Source organism: Lampetra fluviatilis, unplaced genomic scaffold, assembly GCF_964198595.1.
Source record: "Lampetra fluviatilis unplaced genomic scaffold, kcLamFluv1.1 SCAFFOLD_254, whole genome shotgun sequence".
Classification (NCBI taxonomy): Eukaryota; Metazoa; Chordata; class Hyperoartia; order Petromyzontiformes; family Petromyzontidae; genus Lampetra; species Lampetra fluviatilis.
In genome coordinates this window covers 20,001-40,423 of record NW_027620876.1, presented here as the reverse complement: position 1 = coordinate 40,423, position 20,423 = coordinate 20,001, and positions in this window count along the sequence as shown.

The window sequence follows — 20,423 nt, the reverse complement described above, 5'->3', positions numbered from 1 at the left end:
TGAGAGCAATCCGGGCCAATTTCTCCCGTTTGATGGGGTCTATGTGTAAAAATTTTGACTTTTTTGAGTGCAGGTGCAAATCTGCTGAAAAAGCCTGTGGAAGTTTCACGGCGTTCGTACGATATTTGGCGACGCAAAAATGAGCGATTTCCCAGCTCGAGAGAATTCGGCGCGAGAGAAACGATGCCCCGTAACGCACATGAGAGCAATCCGGGCCAATTTCTCCCGTTTGATGGGGTCTATGTGTAAAAATTTTGACTTTTTTGAGTGCAGGTGCAAATCTGCTGGAAAAGCCTGTGGAAGTTTCACGGCGTTCGTACGATATTTGGCGACGCAAAAATGAGCGATTTCCCAGCTCGATGGAATTCGGAGCGAGAGAAACGATGCCCCGTAACGCACATGAGAGCAATCCCGGCCAATTTCTCCCGTTTGATGGGGTCTATGTGTACAAATTTTGACTTTTTTGAGTGCACGTGCCAATCTGCTGGAAAAGCCTGTGGAAGTTTCACGGCGTTCGTACGATATTTGGCGACGCAAAAATGAGCGATTTCCCAGCTCGATGGAATTCGGCGCGAGAGAAACGATGCCCCGTAACGCACATGAGAGCAATCCCGGCCAATTTCTCCCGTTTGATGGGGTCTATGTGTAAAAATTTTGACTTTTTTGAGTGCACGTGCAAATCTGCTGAAAAAGCCTGTGGAAGTTTCACGGCGTTCGTACGATATTTGGCGACGCAAAAATGAGCGATTTCCCAGCTCGATGGAATTCGGAGCGAGAGAAACGATGCCCCGTAACGCACATGAGAGCAATCCCGGCCAATTTCTCCCGTTTGATGGGGTCTATGTGTAAAAATTTTGACTTTTTTGAGTGCACGTGCAAATCTGCTGAAAAAGCCTGTGGAAGTTTCACGGCGTTCGTACGATATTTGGTGACGCAAAAATGAGCGATTTCCCAGCTCGAGAGAATTCGGCGCGAGAGAAACGATGCCCCGTAACGCACATGAGAGCAATCCGGGCCAATTTCTCCCGTTTGATGGGGTCTATGTGTAAAAATTTTGACTTTTTTGAGTGCACGTGCAAATCTGCTGGAAAAGCCTGTGGAAGTTTCACGGCGTTCGTACGATATTTGGCGACGCAAAAATGAGCGATTTCCCAGCTCGATGGAATTCGGCGCGACAGAAACGATGCCCCGTAACGCACATGAGAGCAATCCGGGCCAATTTCTCCCGTTTGATGGGGTCTATGTGTAAAAATTTTGACTTTTTTGAGTGCAGGTGCAAATCTGCTGAAAAAGCCTGTGGAAGTTTCACGGCGTTCGTACGATATTTGGCGACGCAAAAATGAGCGATTTCCCAGCTCGAGAGAATTCGGCGCGAGAGAAACGATGCCCCGTAACGCACATGAGAGCAATCCGGGCCAATTTCTCCCGTTTGATGGGGTCTATGTGTAAAAATTTTGACTTTTTTGAGTGCACGTGCAAATCTGCTGAAAAAGCCTGTGGAAGTTTCACGGCGTTCGTACGATATTTGGCGACGCAAAAATGAGCGATTTCCCAGCTCGATGGAATTCGGCGCGAGAGAAACGATGCCCCGTAACGCACATGAGAGCAATCCCGGCCAATTTCTCCCGTTTGATGGGGTCTATGTGTACAAATTTTGACTTTTTTGAGTGCACGTGCAAATCTGCTGAAAAAGCCTGTGGAAGTTTCACGGCGTTCGTACGATATTTGGCGACGCAAAAATGAGCGATTTCCCAGCTCGATGGAATTCGGAGCGAGAGAAACGATGCCCCGTAACGCACATGAGAGCAATCCCGGCCAATTTCTCCCGTTTGATGGGGTCTATGTGTACAAATTTTGACTTTTTTGAGTGCACGTGCCAATCTGCTGGAAAAGCCTGTGGAAGTTTCACGGCGTTCGTACGATATTTGGCGACGCAAAAATGAGCGATTTCCCAGCTCGATGGAATTCGGCGCGACAGAAACGATGCCCCGTAACGCACATGAGAGCAATCCGGGCCAATTTCTCCCGTTTGATGGGGTCTATGTGTAAAAATTTTGACTTTTTTGAGTGCAGGTGCAAATCTGCTGGAAAAGCCTGTGGAAGTTTCACGGCGTTCGTACGATATTTGGCGACGCAAAAATGAGCGATTTCCAAGCTCGATGGAATTCGGAGCGAGAGAAACGATGCCCCGTAACGCACATGAGAGCAATCCGGGCCAATTTCTCCCGTTTGATGGGGTCTATGTGTAAAAATTTTGACTTTTTTGAGTGCAGGTGCAAATCTGCTGAAAAAGCCTGTGGAAGTTTCACGGCGTTCGTACGATATTTGGCGACGCAAAAATGAGCGATTTCCCAGCTCGAGAGAATTCGGCGCGAGAGAAACGATGCCCCGTAACGCACATGAGAGCAATCCGGGCCAATTTCTCCCGTTTGATGGGGTCTATGTGTAAAAATTTTGACTTTTTTGAGTGCACGTGCAAATCTGCTGGAAAAGCCTGTGGAAGTTTCACGGCGTTCGTACGATATTTGGCGACGCAAAAATGAGCGATTTCCCAGCTCGATGGAATTCGGCGCGAGAGAAACGATGCCCCGTAACGCACATGAGAGCAATCCCGGCCAATTTCTCCCGTTTGATGGGGTCTATGTGTAAAAATTTTGACTTTTTTGAGTGCACGTGCAAATCTGCTGAAAAAGCCTGTGGAAGTTTCACGGCGTTCGTACGATATTTGGCGACGCAAAAATGAGCGATTTCCCAGCTCGATGGAATTCGGAGCGAGAGAAACGATGCCCCGTAACGCACATGAGAGCAATCCCGGCCAATTTCTCCCGTTTGATGGGGTCTATGTGTACAAATTTTGACTTTTTTGAGTGCAGGTGCAAATCTGCTGAAAAAGCCTGTGGAAGTTTCACGGCGTTCGTACGATATTTGGCGACGCAAAAATGAGCGATTTCCCAGCTCGAGAGAATTCGGCGCGAGAGAAACGATGCCCCGTAACGCACATGAGAGCAATCCGGGCCAATTTCTCCCGTTTGATGGGGTCTATGTGTAAAAATTTTGACTTTTTTGAGTGCAGGTGCAAATCTGCTGGAAAAGCCTGTGGAAGTTTCACGGCGTTCGTACGATATTTGGCGACGCAAAAATGAGCGATTTCCAAGCTCGATGGAATTCGGAGCGAGAGAAACGATGCCCCGTAACGCACATGAGAGCAATCCGGGCCAATTTCTCCCGTTTGATGGGGTCTATGTGTAAAAATTTTGACTTTTTTGAGTGCACGTGCAAATCTGCTGAAAAAGCCTGTGGAAGTTTCACGGCGTTCGTACGATATTTGGCGACGCAAAAATGAGCGATTTCCCAGCTCGATGGAATTCGGCGCGAGAGAAACGATGCCCCGTAACGCACATGAGAGCAATCCCGGCCAATTTCTCCCGTTTGATGGGGTCTATGTGTACAAATTTTGACTTTTTTGAGTGCACGTGCAAATCTGCTGAAAAAGCCTGTGGAAGTTTCACGGCGTTCGTACGATATTTGGCGACGCAAAAATGAGCGATTTCCCAGCTCGATGGAATTCGGAGCGAGAGAAACGATGCCCCGTAACGCACATGAGAGCAATCCCGGCCAATTTCTCCCGTTTGATGGGGTCTATGTGTACAAATTTTGACTTTTTTGAGTGCACGTGCCAATCTGCTGGAAAAGCCTGTGGAAGTTTCACGGCGTTCGTACGATATTTGGCGACGCAAAAATGAGCGATTTCCCAGCTCGATGGAATTCGGCGCGACAGAAACGATGCCCCGTAACGCACATGAGAGCAATCCGGGCCAATTTCTCCCGTTTGATGGGGTCTATGTGTAAAAATTTTGACTTTTTTGAGTGCAGGTGCAAATCTGCTGGAAAAGCCTGTGGAAGTTTCACGGCGTTCGTACGATATTTGGCGACGCAAAAATGAGCGATTTCCAAGCTCGATGGAATTCGGAGCGAGAGAAACGATGCCCCGTAACGCACATGAGAGCAATCCGGGCCAATTTCTCCCGTTTGATGGGGTCTATGTGTAAAAATTTTGACTTTTTTGAGTGCAGGTGCAAATCTGCTGAAAAAGCCTGTGGAAGTTTCACGGCGTTCGTACGATATTTGGCGACGCAAAAATGAGCGATTTCCCAGCTCGAGAGAATTCGGCGCGAGAGAAACGATGCCCCGTAACGCACATGAGAGCAATCCGGGCCAATTTCTCCCGTTTGATGGGGTCTATGTGTAAAAATTTTGACTTTTTTGAGTGCACGTGCAAATCTGCTGGAAAAGCCTGTGGAAGTTTCACGGCGTTCGTACGATATTTGGCGACGCAAAAATGAGCGATTTCCCAGCTCGATGGAATTCGGCGCGAGAGAAACGATGCCCCGTAACGCACATGAGAGCAATCCCGGCCAATTTCTCCCGTTTGATGGGGTCTATGTGTACAAATTTTGACTTTTTTGAGTGCACGTGCAAATCTGCTGAAAAAGCCTGTGGAAGTTTCACGGCGTTCGTACGATATTTGGCGACGCAAAAATGAGCGATTTCCCAGCTCGATGGAATTCGGAGCGAGAGAAACGATGCCCCGTAACGCACATGAGAGCAATCCCGGCCAATTTCTCCCGTTTGATGGGGTCTATGTGTACAAATTTTGACTTTTTTGAGTGCAGGTGCAAATCTGCTGAAAAAGCCTGTGGAAGTTTCACGGCGTTCGTACGATATTTGGCGACGCAAAAATGAGCGATTTCCCAGCTCGAGAGAATTCGGCGCGAGAGAAACGATGCCCCGTAACGCACATGAGAGCAATCCGGGCCAATTTCTCCCGTTTGATGGGGTCTATGTGTAAAAATTTTGACTTTTTTGAGTGCAGGTGCAAATCTGCTGGAAAAGCCTGTGGAAGTTTCACGGCGTTCGTACGATATTTGGCGACGCAAAAATGAGCGATTTCCAAGCTCGATGGAATTCGGAGCGAGAGAAACGATGCCCCGTAACGCACATGAGAGCAATCCGGGCCAATTTCTCCCGTTTGATGGGGTCTATGTGTAAAAATTTTGACTTTTTTGAGTGCAGGTGCAAATCTGCTGGAAAAGCCTGTGGAAGTTTCACGGCGTTCGTACGATATTTGGCGACGCAAAAATGAGCGATTTCCCAGCTCGATGGAATTCGGCGCGAGAGAAACGATGCCCCGTAACGCACATGAGAGCAATCCCGGCCAATTTCTCCCGTTTGATGGGGTCTATGTGTAAAAATTTTGACTTTTTTGAGTGCACGTGCAAATCTGCTGAAAAAGCCTGTGGAAGTTTCACGGCGTTCGTACGATATTTGGCGACGCAAAAATGAGCGATTTCCCAGCTCGATGGAATTCGGAGCGAGAGAAACGATGCCCCGTAACGCACATGAGAGCAATCCCGGCCAATTTCTCCCGTTTGATGGGGTCTATGTGTACAAATTTTGACTTTTTTGAGTGCACGTGCAAATCTGCTGAAAAAGCCTGTGGAAGTTTCACGGCGTTCGTACGATATTTGGCGACGCAAAAATGAGCGATTTCCCAGCTCGAGAGAATTCGGCGCGAGAGAAACGATGCCCCGTAACGCACATGAGAGCAATCCGGGCCAATTTCTCCCGTTTGATGGGGTCTATGTGTAAAAATTTTGACTTTTTTGAGTGCACGTGCAAATCTGCTGAAAAAGCCTGTGGAAGTTTCACGGCGTTCGTACGATATTTGGCGACGCAAAAATGAGCGATTTCCCAGCTCGATGGAATTCGGCGCGAGAGAAACGATGCCCCGTAACGCACATGAGAGCAATCCGGGCCAATTTCTCCCGTTTGATGGGGTCTATGTGTAAAAATTTTGACTTTTTTGAGTGCAGGTGCAAATCTGCTGAAAAAGCCTGTGGAAGTTTCACGGCGTTCGTACGATATTTGGCGACGCAAAAATGAGCGATTTCCCAGCTCGAGAGAATTCGGCGCGAGAGAAACGATGCCCCGTAACGCACATGAGAGCAATCCGGGCCAATTTCTCCCGTTTGATGGGGTCTATGTGTAAAAATTTTGACTTTTTTGAGTGCAGGTGCAAATCTGCTGGAAAAGCCTGTGGAAGTTTCACGGCGTTCGTACGATATTTGGCGACGCAAAAATGAGCGATTTCCCAGCTCGATGGAATTCGGCGCGAGAGAAACGATGCCCCGTAACGCACATGAGAGCAATCCGGGCCAATTTCTCCCGTTTGATGGGGTCTATGTGTACAAATTTTGACTTTTTTGAGTGCACGTGCAAATCTGCTGAAAAAGCCTGTGGAAGTTTCACGGCGTTCGTACGATATTTGGCGACGCAAAAATGAGCGATTTCCCAGCTCGATGGAATTCGGAGCGAGAGAAACGATGCCCCGTAACGCACATGAGAGCAATCCCGGCCAATTTCTCCCGTTTGATGGGGTCTATGTGTACAAATTTTGACTTTTTTGAGTGCACGTGCCAATCTGCTGGAAAAGCCTGTGGAAGTTTCACGGCGTTCGTACGATATTTGGCGACGCAAAAATGAGCGATTTCCCAGCTCGATGGAATTCGGCGCGACAGAAACGATGCCCCGTAACGCACATGAGAGCAATCCGGGCCAATTTCTCCCGTTTGATGGGGTCTATGTGTAAAAATTTTGACTTTTTTGAGTGCAGGTGCAAATCTGCTGGAAAAGCCTGTGGAAGTTTCACGGCGTTCGTACGATATTTGGCGACGCAAAAATGAGCGATTTCCAAGCTCGATGGAATTCGGAGCGAGAGAAACGATGCCCCGTAACGCACATGAGAGCAATCCGGGCCAATTTCTCCCGTTTGATGGGGTCTATGTGTAAAAATTTTGACTTTTTGGAGTGCAGGTGCAAATCTGCTGAAAAAGCCTGTGGAAGTTTCACGGCGTTCGTACGATATTTGGCGACGCAAAAATGAGCGATTTCCCAGCTCGAGAGAATTCGGCGCGAGAGAAACGATGCCCCGTAACGCACATGAGAGCAATCCGGGCCAATTTCTCCCGTTTGATGGGGTCTATGTGTAAAAATTTTGACTTTTTTGAGTGCACGTGCAAATCTGCTGGAAAAGCCTGTGGAAGTTTCACGGCGTTCGTACGATATTTGGCGACGCAAAAATGAGCGATTTCCCAGCTCGATGGAATTCGGCGCGAGAGAAACGATGCCCCGTAACGCACATGAGAGCAATCCCGGCCAATTTCTCCCGTTTGATGGGGTCTATGTGTAAAAATTTTGACTTTTTTGAGTGCACGTGCAAATCTGCTGAAAAAGCCTGTGGAAGTTTCACGGCGTTCGTACGATATTTGGCGACGCAAAAATGAGCGATTTCCCAGCTCGATGGAATTCGGAGCGAGAGAAACGATGCCCCGTAACGCACATGAGAGCAATCCCGGCCAATTTCTCCCGTTTGATGGGGTCTATGTGTACAAATGTTGACTTTTTTGAGTGCACGTGCAAATCTGCTGAAAAAGCCTGTGGAAGTTTCACGGCGTTCGTACGATATTTGGCGACGCAAAAATGAGCGATTTCCCAGCTCGAGAGAATTCGGCGCGAGAGAAACGATGCCCCGTAACGCACATGAGAGCAATCCGGGCCAATTTCTCCCGTTTGATGGGGTCTATGTGTAAAAATTTTGACTTTTTTGAGTGCACGTGCAAATCTGCTGAAAAAGCCTGTGGAAGTTTCACGGCGTTCGTACGATATTTGGCGACGCAAAAATGAGCGATTTCCCAGCTCGATGGAATTCGGCGCGAGAGAAACGATGCCCCGTAACGCACATGAGAGCAATCCGGGCCAATTTCTCCCGTTTGATGGGGTCTATGTGTAAAAATTTTGACTTTTTTGAGTGCAGGTGCAAATCTGCTGAAAAAGCCTGTGGAAGTTTCACGGCGTTCGTACGATATTTGGCGACGCAAAAATGAGCGATTTCCCAGCTCGAGAGAATTCGGCGCGAGAGAAACGATGCCCCGTAACGCACATGAGAGCAATCCGGGCCAATTTCTCCCGTTTGATGGGGTCTATGTGTAAAAATTTTGACTTTTTTGAGTGCAGGTGCAAATCTGCTGGAAAAGCCTGTGGAAGTTTCACGGCGTTCGTACGATATTTGGCGACGCAAAAATGAGCGATTTCCCAGCTCGATGGAATTCGGAGCGAGAGAAACGATGCCCCGTAACGCACATGAGAGCAATCCCGGCCAATTTCTCCCGTTTGATGGGGTCTATGTGTACAAATTTTGACTTTTTTGAGTGCACGTGCCAATCTGCTGGAAAAGCCTGTGGAAGTTTCACGGCGTTCGTACGATATTTGGCGACGCAAAAATGAGCGATTTCCCAGCTCGATGGAATTCGGCGCGAGAGAAACGATGCCCCGTAACGCACATGAGAGCAATCCCGGCCAATTTCTCCCGTTTGATGGGGTCTATGTGTAAAAATTTTGACTTTTTTGAGTGCACGTGCAAATCTGCTGAAAAAGCCTGTGGAAGTTTCACGGCGTTCGTACGATATTTGGCGACGCAAAAATGAGCGATTTCCCAGCTCGATGGAATTCGGAGCGAGAGAAACGATGCCCCGTAACGCACATGAGAGCAATCCCGGCCAATTTCTCCCGTTTGATGGGGTCTATGTGTAAAAATTTTGACTTTTTTGAGTGCACGTGCAAATCTGCTGAAAAAGCCTGTGGAAGTTTCACGGCGTTCGTACGATATTTGGCGACGCAAAAATGAGCGATTTCCCAGCTCGAGAGAATTCGGCGCGAGAGAAACGATGCCCCGTAACGCACATGAGAGCAATCCGGGCCAATTTCTCCCGTTTGATGGGGTCTATGTGTAAAAATTTTGACTTTTTTGAGTGCACGTGCAAATCTGCTGGAAAAGCCTGTGGAAGTTTCACGGCGTTCGTACGATATTTGGCGACGCAAAAATGAGCGATTTCCCAGCTCGATGGAATTCGGCGCGACAGAAACGATGCCCCGTAACGCACATGAGAGCAATCCGGGCCAATTTCTCCCGTTTGATGGGGTCTATGTGTAAAAATTTTGACTTTTTTGAGTGCAGGTGCAAATCTGCTGAAAAAGCCTGTGGAAGTTTCACGGCGTTCGTACGATATTTGGCGACGCAAAAATGAGCGATTTCCCAGCTCGAGAGAATTCGGCGCGAGAGAAACGATGCCCCGTAACGCACATGAGAGCAATCCGGGCCAATTTCTCCCGTTTGATGGGGTCTATGTGTACAAATTTTGACTTTTTTGAGTGCACGTGCAAATCTGCTGAAAAAGCCTGTGGAAGTTTCACGGCGTTCGTACGATATTTGGCGACGCAAAAATGAGCGATTTCCCAGCTCGATGGAATTCGGCGCGAGAGAAACGATGCCCCGTAACGCACATGAGAGCAATCCGGGCCAATTTCTCCCGTTTGATGGGGTCTATGTGTAAAAATTTTGACTTTTTTGAGTGCAGGTGCAAATCTGCTGAAAAAGCCTGTGGAAGTTTCACGGCGTTCGTACGATATTTGGCGACGCAAAAATGAGCGATTTCCCAGCTCGAGAGAATTCGGCGCGAGAGAAACGATGCCCCGTAACGCACATGAGAGCAATCCGGGCCAATTTCTCCCGTTTGATGGGGTCTATGTGTAAAAATTTTGACTTTTTTGAGTGCAGGTGCAAATCTGCTGGAAAAGCCTGTGGAAGTTTCACGGCGTTCGTACGATATTTGGCGACGCAAAAATGAGCGATTTCCCAGCTCGATGGAATTCGGAGCGAGAGAAACGATGCCCCGTAACGCACATGAGAGCAATCCCGGCCAATTTCTCCCGTTTGATGGGGTCTATGTGTACAAATTTTGACTTTTTTGAGTGCACGTGCCAATCTGCTGGAAAAGCCTGTGGAAGTTTCACGGCGTTCGTACGATATTTGGCGACGCAAAAATGAGCGATTTCCCAGCTCGATGGAATTCGGCGCGAGAGAAACGATGCCCCGTAACGCACATGAGAGCAATCCCGGCCAATTTCTCCCGTTTGATGGGGTCTATGTGTAAAAATTTTGACTTTTTTGAGTGCACGTGCAAATCTGCTGAAAAAGCCTGTGGAAGTTTCACGGCGTTCGTACGATATTTGGCGACGCAAAAATGAGCGATTTCCCAGCTCGATGGAATTCGGAGCGAGAGAAACGATGCCCCGTAACGCACATGAGAGCAATCCCGGCCAATTTCTCCCGTTTGATGGGGTCTATGTGTAAAAATTTTGACTTTTTTGAGTGCACGTGCAAATCTGCTGGAAAAGCCTGTGGAAGTTTCACGGCGTTCGTACGATATTTGGCGACGCAAAAATGAGCGATTTCCCAGCTCGAGAGAATTCGGCGCGAGAGAAACGATGCCCCGTAACGCACATGAGAGCAATCCGGGCCAATTTCTCCCGTTTGATGGGGTCTATGTGTAAAAATTTTGACTTTTTTGAGTGCACGTGCAAATCTGCTGGAAAAGCCTGTGGAAGTTTCACGGCGTTCGTACGATATTTGGCGACGCAAAAATGAGCGATTTCCCAGCTCGATGGAATTCGGCGCGAGAGAAACGATGCCCCGTAACGCACATGAGAGCAATCCCGGCCAATTTCTCCCGTTTGATGGGGTCTATGTGTACAAATTTTGACTTTTTTGAGTGCACGTGCAAATCTGCTGAAAAAGCCTGTGGAAGTTTCACGGCGTTCGTACGATATTTGGCGACGCAAAAATGAGCGATTTCCCAGCTCGATGGAATTCGGAGCGAGAGAAACGATGCCCCGTAACGCACATGAGAGCAATCCCGGCCAATTTCTCCCGTTTGATGGGGTCTATGTGTACAAATTTTGACTTTTTTGAGTGCAGGTGCAAATCTGCTGAAAAAGCCTGTGGAAGTTTCACGGCGTTCGTACGATATTTGGCGACGCAAAAATGAGCGATTTCCCAGCTCGAGAGAATTCGGCGCGAGAGAAACGATGCCCCGTAACGCACATGAGAGCAATCCGGGCCAATTTCTCCCGTTTGATGGGGTCTATGTGTAAAAATTTTGACTTTTTTGAGTGCAGGTGCAAATCTGCTGGAAAAGCCTGTGGAAGTTTCACGGCGTTCGTACGATATTTGGCGACGCAAAAATGAGCGATTTCCAAGCTCGATGGAATTCGGAGCGAGAGAAACGATGCCCCGTAACGCACATGAGAGCAATCCGGGCCAATTTCTCCCGTTTGATGGGGTCTATGTGTAAAAATTTTGACTTTTTTGAGTGCAGGTGCAAATCTGCTGGAAAAGCCTGTGGAAGTTTCACGGCGTTCGTACGATATTTGGCGACGCAAAAATGAGCGATTTCCCAGCTCGATGGAATTCGGCGCGAGAGAAACGATGCCCCGTAACGCACATGAGAGCAATCCCGGCCAATTTCTCCCGTTTGATGGGGTCTATGTGTAAAAATTTTGACTTTTTTGAGTGCACGTGCAAATCTGCTGAAAAAGCCTGTGGAAGTTTCACGGCGTTCGTACGATATTTGGCGACGCAAAAATGAGCGATTTCCCAGCTCGATGGAATTCGGAGCGAGAGAAACGATGCCCCGTAACGCACATGAGAGCAATCCCGGCCAATTTCTCCCGTTTGATGGGGTCTATGTGTACAAATTTTGACTTTTTTGAGTGCACGTGCAAATCTGCTGAAAAAGCCTGTGGAAGTTTCACGGCGTTCGTACGATATTTGGCGACGCAAAAATGAGCGATTTCCCAGCTCGAGAGAATTCGGCGCGAGAGAAACGATGCCCCGTAACGCACATGAGAGCAATCCGGGCCAATTTCTCCCGTTTGATGGGGTCTATGTGTACAAATTTTGACTTTTTTGAGTGCACGTGCAAATCTGCTGAAAAAGCCTGTGGAAGTTTCACGGCGTTCGTACGATATTTGGCGACGCAAAAATGAGCGATTTCCCAGCTCGATGGAATTCGGCGCGAGAGAAACGATGCCCCGTAACGCACATGAGAGCAATCCGGGCCAATTTCTCCCGTTTGATGGGGTCTATGTGTAAAAATTTTGACTTTTTTGAGTGCAGGTGCAAATCTGCTGAAAAAGCCTGTGGAAGTTTCACGGCGTTCGTACGATATTTGGCGACGCAAAAATGAGCGATTTCCCAGCTCGATGGAATTCGGAGCGAGAGAAACGATGCCCCGTAACGCACATGAGAGCAATCCCGGCCAATTTCTCCCGTTTGATGGGGTCTATGTGTACAAATTTTGACTTTTTTGAGTGCACGTGCCAATCTGCTGGAAAAGCCTGTGGAAGTTTCACGGCGTTCGTACGATATTTGGCGACGCAAAAATGAGCGATTTCCCAGCTCGATGGAATTCGGCGCGACAGAAACGATGCCCCGTAACGCACATGAGAGCAATCCGGGCCAATTTCTCCCGTTTGATGGGGTCTATGTGTAAAAATTTTGACTTTTTTGAGTGCAGGTGCAAATCTGCTGGAAAAGCCTGTGGAAGTTTCACGGCGTTCGTACGATATTTGGCGACGCAAAAATGAGCGATTTCCAAGCTCGATGGAATTCGGAGCGAGAGAAACGATGCCCCGTAACGCACATGAGAGCAATCCGGGCCAATTTCTCCCGTTTGATGGGGTCTATGTGTACAAATTTTGACTTTTTTGAGTGCAGGTGCAAATCTGCTGAAAAAGCCTGTGGAAGTTTCACGGCGTTCGTACGATATTTGGCGACGCAAAAATGAGCGATTTCCCAGCTCGAGAGAATTCGGCGCGAGAGAAACGATGCCCCGTAACGCACATGAGAGCAATCCGGGCCAATTTCTCCCGTTTGATGGGGTCTATGTGTAAAAATTTTGACTTTTTTGAGTGCAGGTGCAAATCTGCTGGAAAAGCCTGTGGAAGTTTCACGGCGTTCGTACGATATTTGGCGACGCAAAAATGAGCGATTTCCAAGCTCGATGGAATTCGGAGCGAGAGAAACGATGCCCCGTAACGCACATGAGAGCAATCCGGGCCAATTTCTCCCGTTTGATGGGGTCTATGTGTAAAAATTTTGACTTTTTTGAGTGCAGGTGCAAATCTGCTGGAAAAGCCTGTGGAAGTTTCACGGCGTTCGTACGATATTTGGCGACGCAAAAATGAGCGATTTCCCAGCTCGATGGAATTCGGCGCGAGAGAAACGATGCCCCGTAACGCACATGAGAGCAATCCCGGCCAATTTCTCCCGTTTGATGGGGTCTATGTGTAAAAATTTTGACTTTTTTGAGTGCACGTGCAAATCTGCTGAAAAAGCCTGTGGAAGTTTCACGGCGTTCGTACGATATTTGGCGACGCAAAAATGAGCGATTTCCCAGCTCGATGGAATTCGGAGCGAGAGAAACGATGCCCCGTAACGCACATGAGAGCAATCCCGGCCAATTTCTCCCGTTTGATGGGGTCTATGTGTACAAATTTTGACTTTTTTGAGTGCACGTGCAAATCTGCTGAAAAAGCCTGTGGAAGTTTCACGGCGTTCGTACGATATTTGGCGACGCAAAAATGAGCGATTTCCCAGCTCGAGAGAATTCGGCGCGAGAGAAACGATGCCCCGTAACGCACATGAGAGCAATCCGGGCCAATTTCTCCCGTTTGATGGGGTCTATGTGTAAAAATTTTGACTTTTTTGAGTGCACGTGCAAATCTGCTGAAAAAGCCTGTGGAAGTTTCACGGCGTTCGTACGATATTTGGCGACGCAAAAATGAGCGATTTCCCAGCTCGATGGAATTCGGCGCGAGAGAAACGATGCCCCGTAACGCACATGAGAGCAATCCGGGCCAATTTCTCCCGTTTGATGGGGTCTATGTGTAAAAATTTTGACTTTTTTGAGTGCAGGTGCAAATCTGCTGAAAAAGCCTGTGGAAGTTTCACGGCGTTCGTACGATATTTGGCGACGCAAAAATGAGCGATTTCCCAGCTCGAGAGAATTCGGCGCGAGAGAAACGATGCCCCGTAACGCACATGAGAGCAATCCGGGCCAATTTCTCCCGTTTGATGGGGTCTATGTGTAAAAATTTTGACTTTTTTGAGTGCAGGTGCAAATCTGCTGGAAAAGCCTGTGGAAGTTTCACGGCGTTCGTACGATATTTGGCGACGCAAAAATGAGCGATTTCCCAGCTCGATGGAATTCGGCGCGAGAGAAACGATGCCCCGTAACGCACATGAGAGCAATCCGGGCCAATTTCTCCCGTTTGATGGGGTCTATGTGTACAAATTTTGACTTTTTTGAGTGCACGTGCAAATCTGCTGAAAAAGCCTGTGGAAGTTTCACGGCGTTCGTACGATATTTGGCGACGCAAAAATGAGCGATTTCCCAGCTCGATGGAATTCGGAGCGAGAGAAACGATGCCCCGTAACGCACATGAGAGCAATCCCGGCCAATTTCTCCCGTTTGATGGGGTCTATGTGTACAAATTTTGACTTTTTTGAGTGCACGTGCCAATCTGCTGGAAAAGCCTGTGGAAGTTTCACGGCGTTCGTACGATATTTGGCGACGCAAAAATGAGCGATTTCCCAGCTCGATGGAATTCGGCGCGACAGAAACGATGCCCCGTAACGCACATGAGAGCAATCCGGGCCAATTTCTCCCGTTTGATGGGGTCTATGTGTAAAAATTTTGACTTTTTTGAGTGCAGGTGCAAATCTGCTGGAAAAGCCTGTGGAAGTTTCACGGCGTTCGTACGATATTTGGCGACGCAAAAATGAGCGATTTCCAAGCTCGATGGAATTCGGAGCGAGAGAAACGATGCCCCGTAACGCACATGAGAGCAATCCGGGCCAATTTCTCCCGTTTGATGGGGTCTATGTGTAAAAATTTTGACTTTTTGGAGTGCAGGTGCAAATCTGCTGAAAAAGCCTGTGGAAGTTTCACGGCGTTCGTACGATATTTGGCGACGCAAAAATGAGCGATTTCCCAGCTCGAGAGAATTCGGCGCGAGAGAAACGATGCCCCGTAACGCACATGAGAGCAATCCGGGCCAATTTCTCCCGTTTGATGGGGTCTATGTGTAAAAATTTTGACTTTTTTGAGTGCACGTGCAAATCTGCTGGAAAAGCCTGTGGAAGTTTCACGGCGTTCGTACGATATTTGGCGACGCAAAAATGAGCGATTTCCCAGCTCGATGGAATTCGGCGCGAGAGAAACGATGCCCCGTAACGCACATGAGAGCAATCCCGGCCAATTTCTCCCGTTTGATGGGGTCTATGTGTAAAAATTTTGACTTTTTTGAGTGCACGTGCAAATCTGCTGAAAAAGCCTGTGGAAGTTTCACGGCGTTCGTACGATATTTGGCGACGCAAAAATGAGCGATTTCCCAGCTCGATGGAATTCGGAGCGAGAGAAACGATGCCCCGTAACGCACATGAGAGCAATCCCGGCCAATTTCTCCCGTTTGATGGGGTCTATGTGTACAAATTTTGACTTTTTTGAGTGCACGTGCAAATCTGCTGAAAAAGCCTGTGGAAGTTTCACGGCGTTCGTACGATATTTGGCGACGCAAAAATGAGCGATTTCCCAGCTCGAGAGAATTCGGCGCGAGAGAAACGATGCCCCGTAACGCACATGAGAGCAATCCGGGCCAATTTCTCCCGTTTGATGGGGTCTATGTGTAAAAATTTTGACTTTTTTGAGTGCACGTGCAAATCTGCTGAAAAAGCCTGTGGAAGTTTCACGGCGTTCGTACGATATTTGGCGACGCAAAAATGAGCGATTTCCCAGCTCGATGGAATTCGGCGCGAGAGAAACGATGCCCCGTAACGCACATGAGAGCAATCCGGGCCAATTTCTCCCGTTTGATGGGGTCTATGTGTAAAAATTTTGACTTTTTTGAGTGCAGGTGCAAATCTGCTGAAAAAGCCTGTGGAAGTTTCACGGCGTTCGTACGATATTTGGCGACGCAAAAATGAGCGATTTCCCAGCTCGAGAGAATTCGGCGCGAGAGAAACGATGCCCCGTAACGCACATGAGAGCAATCCGGGCCAATTTCTCCCGTTTGATGGGGTCTATGTGTAAAAATTTTGACTTTTTTGAGTGCAGGTGCAAATCTGCTGGAAAAGCCTGTGGAAGTTTCACGGCGTTCGTACGATATTTGGCGACGCAAAAATGAGCGATTTCCCAGCTCGATGGAATTCGGAGCGAGAGAAACGATGCCCCGTAACGCACATGAGAGCAATCCCGGCCAATTTCTCCCGTTTGATGGGGTCTATGTGTACAAATTTTGACTTTTTTGAGTGCACGTGCCAATCTGCTGGAAAAGCCTGTGGAAGTTTCACGGCGTTCGTACGATATTTGGCGACGCAAAAATGAGCGATTTCCCAGCTCGATGGAATTCGGCGCGAGAGAAACGATGCCCCGTAACGCACATGAGAGCAATCCCGGCCAATTTCTCCCGTTTGATGGGGTCTATGTGTAAAAATTTTGACTTTTTTGAGTGCACGTGCAAATCTGCTGAAAAAGCCTGTGGAAGTTTCACGGCGTTCGTACGATATTTGGCGACGCAAAAATGAGCGATTTCCCAGCTCGATGGAATTCGGAGCGAGAGAAACGATGCCCCGTAACGCACATGAGAGCAATCCCGGCCAATTTCTCCCGTTTGATGGGGTCTATGTGTAAAAATTTTGACTTTTTTGAGTGCACGTGCAAATCTGCTGAAAAAGCCTGTGGAAGTTTCACGGCGTTCGTACGATATTTGGCGACGCAAAAATGAGCGATTTCCCAGCTCGATGGAATTCGGCGCGAGAGAAACGATGCCCCGTAACGCACATGAGAGCAATCCGGGCCAATTTCTCCCGTTTGATGGGGTCTATGTGTAAAAATTTTGACTTTTTTGAGTGCAGGTGCAAATCTGCTGAAAAAGCCTGTGGAAGTTTCACGGCGTTCGTACGATATTTGGCGACGCAAAAATGAGCGATTTCCCAGCTCGATGGAATTCGGCGCGAGAGAAACGATGCCCCGTAACGCACATGAGAGCAATCCCGGCCAATTTCTCCCGTTTGATGGGGTCTATGTGTAAAAATTTTGACTTTTTTGAGTGCACGTGCAAATCTGCTGAAAAAGCCTGTGGAAGTTTCACGGCGTTCGTACGATATTTGGCGACGCAAAAATGAGCGATTTCCCAGCTCGATGGAATTCGGAGCGAGAGAAACGATGCCCCGTAACGCACATGAGAGCAATCCCGGCCAATTTCTCCCGTTTGATGGGGTCTATGTGTACAAATTTTGACTTTTTTGAGTGCACGTGCAAATCTGCTGAAAAAGCCTGTGGAAGTTTCACGGCGTTCGTACGATATTTGGCGACGCAAAAATGAGCGATTTCCCAGCTCGAGAGAATTCGGCGCGAGAGAAACGATGCCCCGTAACGCACATGAGAGCAATCCGGGCCAATTTCTCCCGTTTGATGGGGTCTATGTGTAAAAATTTTGACTTTTTTGAGTGCACGTGCAAATCTGCTGAAAAAGCCTGTGGAAGTTTCACGGCGTTCGTACGATATTTGGCGACGCAAAAATGAGCGATTTCCCAGCTCGATGGAATTCGGCGCGAGAGAAACGATGCCCCGTAACGCACATGAGAGCAATCCGGGCCAATTTCTCCCGTTTGATGGGGTCTATGTGTAAAAATTTTGACTTTTTTGAGTGCAGGTGCAAATCTGCTGAAAAAGCCTGTGGAAGTTTCACGGCGTTCGTACGATATTTGGCGACGCAAAAATGAGCGATTTCCCAGCTCGAGAGAATTCGGCGCGAGAGAAACGATGCCCCGTAACGCACATGAGAGCAATCCGGGCCAATTTCTCCCGTTTGATGGGGTCTATGTGTAAAAATTTTGACTTTTTTGAGTGCAGGTGCAAATCTGCTGGAAAAGCCTGTGGAAGTTTCACGGCGTTCGTACGATATTTGGCGACGCAAAAATGAGCGATTTCCCAGCTCGATGGAATTCGGAGCGAGAGAAACGATGCCCCGTAACGCACATGAGAGCAATCCCGGCCAATTTCTCCCGTTTGATGGGGTCTATGTGTACAAATTTTGACTTTTTTGAGTGCACGTGCCAATCTGCTGGAAAAGCCTGTGGAAGTTTCACGGCGTTCGTACGATATTTGGCGACGCAAAAATGAGCGATTTCCCAGCTCGATGGAATTCGGCGCGAGAGAAACGATGCCCCGTAACGCACATGAGAGCAATCCCGGCCAATTTCTCCCGTTTGATGGGGTCTATGTGTAAAAATTTTGACTTTTTTGAGTGCACGTGCAAATCTGCTGAAAAAGCCTGTGGAAGTTTCACGGCGTTCGTACGATATTTGGCGACGCAAAAATGAGCGATTTCCCAGCTCGATGGAATTCGGAGCGAGAGAAACGATGCCCCGTAACGCACATGAGAGCAATCCCGGCCAATTTCTCCCGTTTGATGGGGTCTATGTGTAAAAATTTTGACTTTTTTGAGTGCACGTGCAAATCTGCTGAAAAAGCCTGTGGAAGTTTCACGGCGTTCGTACGATATTTGGCGACGCAAAAATGAGCGATTTCCCAGCTCGATGGAATTCGGCGCGAGAGAAACGATGCCCCGTAACGCACATGAGAGCAATCCGGGCCAATTTCTCCCGTTTGATGGGGTCTATGTGTAAAAATTTTGACTTTTTTGAGTGCAGGTGCAAATCTGCTGAAAAAGCCTGTGGAAGTTTCACGGCGTTCGTACGATATTTGGCGACGCAAAAATGAGCGATTTCCCAGCTCGAGAGAATTCGGCGCGAGAGAAACGATGCCCCGTAACGCACATGAGAGCAATCCGGGCCAATTTCTCCCGTTTGATGGGGTCTATGTGTAAAAATTTTGACTTTTTTGAGTGCAGGTGCAAATCTGCTGGAAAAGCCTGTGGAAGTTTCACGGCGTTCGTACGATATTTGGCGACGCAAAAATGAGCGATTTCCCAGCTCGATGGAATTCGGCGCGAGAGAAACGATGCCCCGTAACGCACATGAGAGCAATCCGGGCCAATTTCTCCCGTTTGATGGGGTCTATGTGTACAAATTTTGACTTTTTTGAGTGCACGTGCAAATCTGCTGAAAAAGCCTGTGGAAGTTTCACGGCGTTCGTACGATATTTGGCGACGCAAAAATGAGCGATTTCCCAGCTCGATGGAATTCGGAGCGAGAGAAACGATGCCCCGTAACGCACATGAGAGCAATCCCGGCCAATTTCTCCCGTTTGATGGGGTCTATGTGTACAAATTTTGACTTTTTTGAGTGCACGTGCCAATCTGCTGGAAAAGCCTGTGGAAGTTTCACGGCGTTCGTACGATATTTGGCGACGCAAAAATGAGCGATTTCCCAGCTCGATGGAATTCGGCGCGACAGAAACGATGCCCCGTAACGCACATGAGAGCAATCCGGGCCAATTTCTCCCGTTTGATGGGGTCTATGTGTAAAAATTTTGACTTTTTTGAGTGCAGGTGCAAATCTGCTGGAAAAGCCTGTGGAAGTTTCACGGCGTTCGTACGATATTTGGCGACGCAAAAATGAGCGATTTCCAAGCTCGATGGAATTCGGAGCGAGAGAAACGATGCCCCGTAACGCACATGAGAGCAATCCGGGCCAATTTCTCCCGTTTGATGGGGTCTATGTGTAAAAATTTTGACTTTTTGGAGTGCAGGTGCAAATCTGCTGAAAAAGCCTGTGGAAGTTTCACGGCGTTCGTACGATATTTGGCGACGCAAAAATGAGCGATTTCCCAGCTCGAGAGAATTCGGCGCGAGAGAAACGATGCCCCGTAACGCACATGAGAGCAATCCGGGCCAATTTCTCCCGTTTGATGGGGTCTATGTGTAAAAATTTTGACTTTTTTGAGTGCAGGTGCAAATCTGCTGGAAAAGCCTGTGGAAGTTTCATCCGACGAAAAAAGCACGTTCTCGAGAAAGCAGGAGAGCTAAGTCATTCACAAATTAGCTGGATTTGGCTTGTGGTTCGTTTCCCAAGTAACAGAGCGGCATCAACCTTTAAGTGCACGCCAGTACATCCCCGTGGGATACAGGGGGTCTCGGCGGACTTTGCTCGGGGGAAAAACGTCGAGGTGAGCCGCCTGGCCATGCTGTTCATGGGTCTCTCCTTTTTAAGTTTCGCCTGCCAATTTATTTTCTCTAGCGGTTTTATACACTAGCACTCGATGTTTTGGGAAAGGAATACAATTGTTCAAAAAACGTCTTCGCAATTCATGTCGTTAGATTGCTAATGAAAATTCGTAAAAAAACGTACACGCCATACATGTTCTTTGCTTCCCTCTCGATACAAGTGAAGGGGAAAAACAGCCTTAACGGTTGCTAAAAAAATCGCCCTTTACATATACATGGGTCGTCTTCCCCTCTCGACAACGGAGACAAGTAACCCACGCCAGGCACTGTCAGTA